We start from the raw sequence: 6017 nt of genomic DNA on the forward strand, positions 1-6017 counted from the left end.
CTTCATTTTTGTTGTTCACTTAATGATGAATAGATCTGGAAAAACTGTCCATTACAACACATTCTAGTTAAATTGTTTGTTTAAAAGTAGAAGCAGGTGTCGCTGCCTCCTCTGAGGTTGTCGTCATGTTGGCGCTGACCAGACTTGTTCGACCAAAATCGAATTTTTATTGAAAGCTCGATCTTGGTCGGATCAGGCTGTGAAAGACATTTGTTTTGATTCCGCTTTATTGGATATCTAAAGCATGAACCCTGTCCCCAGAGATGGGGCTCAGGCTCAGGGCCACAATGACCCGGTGAGCTCAGCAGTACTAATTCTGGGCTGGGCCGGTCGTCCAGATAATGGAAGGTGGTTCTCCAGGAAACCTAGAGGGAGTCCACCAGTCTGGGGTGTGGGGGGCTGGAGCCAGGGGACCAGCCCAAGGGTGTGGAGTGGTGGGGAAATGCTGGAGGATAACATTGGCGTGTGGATGTGGACACAAGGCGGAAGTGTGACAGGCGAGGAGAGGGAGGGAAGGACGAGGAAGTGAGAACAGGAAGCACTGTCAGAGCGGCGGGGGAGAGGGGAGTGTTTCACAAGAAGCCTTGTCCGCCCTGCAGCGTCAAGATGAGGGCGTCTTCTGCTGCTGCTCTGGCAGCCCACCAGCCAGCGGGGAAGCGCATGTGTGACACAGTCACCCTCTCACAGAGACACACACACACTCTCCACGGTGTGACCCCTCACCACCTTGGCACCGCTCGTAGCTCTTATATCCTGTGACTGGGCCGGCGAGCAGTGCTGTCACATAACCCACGGTTATGGCAGAGAGGGAGAGCTGCTTTTGCTCCAACACCTCTGAAGACAAGAGGAAGAGGAAAGGGGGAGGACAGAGAGGAGAGGGGCTCAGGGCGAGAGGGAGGACGGGTGGAGCGCTACACCGAAGCCTTCACAGTGCTGTTGTGTAATGATATAGGCTTAATGCATAAGAGTGTTAATCACATTATACACGGTGAGAACATTATTGTCTTTTCTTTATTGAAAAGATGTTCACTACTGTCTGTTGATTTACTGAATAGTTCTTCAGAATGAGCTTTATTGGCCAAGTCTGTGACCCACACAAGGATTCTGACTCCGCTACAGTGCCTCTGGGCGTGCTTTTGTAAAATGAACCAGAGAAAAATGCGCTTTCAGATAAAAAAAACAATGGGAGCAAGACAAGACAAAAACATTAAATTATATATATGTATATACAATGTGACAGAAGAACTTTCAGATACAATATTTATAAGTCATTGCAGTTTTCTTGTTATTTCAGTTTTTCTATTGTTAATAATCAGCAGTGGAAAATAACTAAGCACATTTACTTAAATACAGTTTTAAGGTACTTTATTAAAGTATTGGTACAACAGCTTATTATAGTGCATTTAAACATAGAGACAATTCAATGTGCTTATAGGGAAATAGAAGCATTGGAGCAACATTCAAAAACAACAAGGAATAAAAACAAATAAAATCAATTAAGACAAGATTTTTTAAATGGTAAAATCAAATAAAATACTTTACTCCACGACATTTATTTGATAGCTGTGGTTTCTAGTTAAACGTATGATGCCTCATAAAATACACGCTGCATTGTTATAACAATAAACAAAGTAATTCAAATGACAACATTAAAGCCATATTTTACATAAGCAGCCACAGAAAAATCGGCTTTGGTTGGTTTTTGTTAAGAGTTTAAAACTGAAAAACTTCTACTGATCTGTCATTAAAAATTGATTTCAAGACTGTAAATGCACAGAAATAAGAGCATGACAAGAGTGTGACTGAATTAATCACCGCTGTATTAGCTGAAAAATATAAATATAGAAGTGGCTAATCTCCCAAATGAAGGTTCAAATCTTGGTGCCTCCAGTCCACGTGTCGAAGTGTCCTTGGGCAAGACACTGAACCCCCCCGTTGCCCCCGATGGTTAGAGCCATCGGCTGAGTCGGCGCCGCAGATGGCTGCCATCGGTTCTGTACCGGAAACAAATTCCTTGTGTGTAACATACCTGGCCAATAAAGGTGATTATACTTATCCTGTATACTTCTACTTTTGTTACGTGAAGTACATTTTGCTCTATATTTGTGTAGTTCTGTTCCAGTAAAACTTTATATCAGTACTTTTACCTTAGTGGGGGATCTAACCTGCTGGTAATTTTAACCCTGTGCTCACTGAGTCAGTAAAGATTTGTGAATGTAGCAACAAGGTTCAAAAGGAGTCGGCAGGACAAGAAACACACACGACAGGTTGCAAACAAGTGAAATCCTAGAGTCCCAGATAGGAGCTGCTACTACAAGATCCAGATTTCAATACACAGGAATGATCCTTTAATACGCCTTCTGTTACTAATGCTAGTCTTATAACAGCTATTCCTTTATATAGCTCAACCATTGCATCACAATAGAAGCATTCATGTGTGATGTAATTTGAGACACTTACTAAGTAATGGAAAACACAAGCACCAAAGTGTATCACGACTCTGCTCTGCGTGTCCGTCCTGCACTCACAGGTGTGTGTCTGTCAGCACAGCTGTGTCACCGACAGTCCGGGATGAGAGCACCACACATCAGACACGGGGTCAGTCCTCCTCAGCGTGACCGTGATGTCACACTTGTATCTGTGTGTGTTCACTGCCTCCCAGTGCTGGAAACACACTGGCCTAATATAGCCAGGGGCCGCGGGGTCTGCTGCTGTGCTCCCGTGTCCTGGCCTGGCTCGGAGCGAGCATTTGATTCTTCTGAGCAGTGCGTGCCATTTTAGTGAATGGATGACATCACTGTTATGTCTGTCCTTGTCCTTCACCCGCTGTGAGTGTCGGTCTTTGCAGAGGCAGGTGTGTGTGAGACAATTTATTTTACAGGTTTGCTGCTGCTTCCTAATATGTCCTTGAAGGTTTCCTGGATAGAACCAGGTATTTGGCGCTAAATACAGGTCAAATCGAGGCAAAGCTCTGAGACTGTTGATGTGTTTAATTCAGTAAGTTGTCTTGAGTTTGGTATCGACTTCCAGTGTTTGGAAATAACTTGAAGTGTACCAACCTATCACGCTTTATTTTACATATTATCCAGCTATTTCCAGGAAACCTTTTAGGGATTAGGACTTTCCCAATCTATAAAATAAAGCTTTAGCCCACTTCAGATTTTAAACCTGTCTTTAAGGACCAGAAACATTTAAAGAGCAGCATTTAAAGGTGAAAACTTAGAAGATTTGGACCAACAGAGAAATGTAACGAGCTTAGAACGAGCTGTGTGTTTGTTGAAAAGTACCGCGGTGCTAAGTTTAAATATATAGTACTTTGAAAGGCCATGTTCTGACATGTCTGTGAGAATATCTGTCTACAGCTGTCCACATGTTCCCATGTGCGACACACATAGCTTTACTGCATGGCCATGATTTGGTGTATTGTATGAAATACAGCTTGGCGCTGTAGAAACACAGCAGCAGGCCAAGAATGAATCACTTCTGAAAAATACCTATTTTAGTTTGGGATTTTCTTGTTCTCCCAGGAAGATAATTATTCATTTCACTCAGCTGAGGGAAAATCTGCCCCATCTGCATTTTACTGCACTGTGACTTTTCAAGACTTTACTTGGCAACTGCATGGAAACACAGCAGAGCCGTGTCAGGGCCGAGTCTCCAGAGCAGCATCAGGTCTCCTCTGTCGGAGGAGGAAACGTCCTCCTTCTAAACCAGATCCCCTCACGGTGTCCGACCCACGGTGTCCGACCCACGGTGTCAGACCCACGGTGTCCGACCCACGGTGTCCGACCCACGGTGTCGTCCTCATGAAGCCATTCAGTGACCTAGAGCTGCAGCCATCAGTCAGTTCACTGGTAGAAAATGAACCAGAAACTATTTAGAATCAACAGTCACCGACATGTTCTGGTTCCACCTTCTTTAATGTGAGGAGCTGATGCTTTTCTTTGTCAGACATGAGAATCAGCTGAGTCTCTGTGGATCTGTTGGTTGGGCACAACAAGACGTGTGAAGGCTACCGCAGTATTTTTATTTCAGCTTATTTATTCAGGATTTTCCTTTAATTTGTCACCCATTTATAGTTTGTTCTATTTAGTCATAATTTCTGATGTTACTCTTTAAATACTTCGATTTTTTGACTGGATTGTTAACAGATGTGCTACCTTATAGATCACATTCTGTAAATGATCAGCGAAACATTCCCTCTTTGTCTCTGTCCTGAATTCTTTGGCTTTATCTCTTCTATTTATCTCCGTGTGTCACTCTGGTCGGCCATTAAACTGCCTCCCGAGCTGACCCAGAAGGTTTCCCAGGCTGCTCTGCTGCCTGAGTTCACACCTTTTTGTCCACAGGAATCTCAGGAATCCCCAGCTTCCTTTCCCCTGCAATCTCCATTGTATGAGTGTGTGTGTGAGCCAACATGAAGGAAAGGCCCCTGACTGTGTCGTGCATGTGTGTTGAAACACATCTCCGCCCTTGTATCCACCCAGAGAAAGCGAGCAGGCGGTGCTCAGTCTGTGCCCACAATAGACTGAGTCACTTTCTAAAATGCCAAATCTCTCAGTTACTGTGAAGAAAAGACAAAATGGAGGGAATTTAAGGTTGAACTCACCTGATACAAACACCAATCATATTAAACCATGCAAATTACTTGTATGATTTTTAATTTTAGCATTATAGCACAGTGTTTGTCTCTCAGTTCTGCAAACAACAAATAAATAAATGAACAGGAACACTGTCACTGCCATTTGTCCTTAGGAATTACATTTTAGGAATTGTTTTCTGATGAACTAATCATAGATGAATCCTTTGATAAGGCCACATCGCACTACTGTTTTCATTTGATTAAAATAACCCACTTGTTAGGGAAAACTAATCATTTCTTTCCTAATGACTCATTGTCCTTGGCTGCATAACAAGATCAAGACTAATGTGTCTCATTGCTGCGGTTGGCAGGGAGCAGCAAACGGAAGATGAAAGTTGAAGTGACAAAGCTCCACACAGCTACCTGAAAGAAAATGCTCAGAGCAAACCTGTGAGAGGTGAGAGTGCAGCCCGTCAGACAGGAGGACAGAGCCCTGCAGGTTAATGCCGCCATTTGCCGGCAGCTCTGGAGTCACATCTCTCACCCTGAGTCATTCCTCACTTGTGCCCGCCTGCTGCCGGGCCTCAGCGGCACCCACTGAACACAATGAGAAATACACAGAGCCATTCACTGGACCGCCACACGACAGGCTGTGATTCACTCACACCCACTCGCTCTCTGTCCGCACGTGCCCGCCATACGTACACTGGTGCCCTCGATGCTGAAGCTGCTCACAGTCATTGTCTAGATGTGAGCGTGGTAAAACAAGGTTAGGAAAGGAAATGTAGAAACTATATAGACGGACACAAAGCCCTCACTTTAAGGTTCATGTGGGAAATGTTCTGCAGCTTTCAGCCTTTAGTATGGTTTGCCCAGTTGTCATACAATTGTTGATGTTCAGTTCTTTTCCGGTGCTTTTTTTAAAACAAAAATCCTCCTCCACTTTACCTTAAAAGTGTTCATTCAATTAGAGAAATAAGGAGTTGCCATTATTTTTATCCTCTTTACAAACACAAGATCCAAGTGACATAGATTGTTATGGATCTGTGCAGAGGATGAAGGGGCTCAACTTGGCATGAGATAGATTTATCTCCACAAAAATCTCAAACCAATCTGAAAAGCCAGAATCATCCACAAATCTACAAAAGCAGTGGATGATGAGGGGGTGTCAGGCCACAAGGTGTGGAGAGACTGTTCTCCAGGGTGACAGTGCAGAACAGAGATGTGTGTATATAGGTCAAATGTTTCTTAACCCAGCTTGTTACATGACTCACTGAGATTATTTAGAAAGTTAGAAAGGTGGTTCTCCGACACCACAACATGTGTAACGGGAGCGTAGCATGGGTGCAGCGTGGCCTTTGATGAGTCACATGGCCTCCTGTGAGTAACAAACCAGCTATGCAATTGGTGAAGTCTGAGACACCCATTCAAGACC

The sequence above is a fragment of the Monopterus albus genome, unplaced genomic scaffold (assembly GCF_001952655.1).
Source record: "Monopterus albus unplaced genomic scaffold, M_albus_1.0 scaffold432.1, whole genome shotgun sequence".
NCBI lineage: Eukaryota > Metazoa > Chordata > Actinopteri > Synbranchiformes > Synbranchidae > Monopterus > Monopterus albus.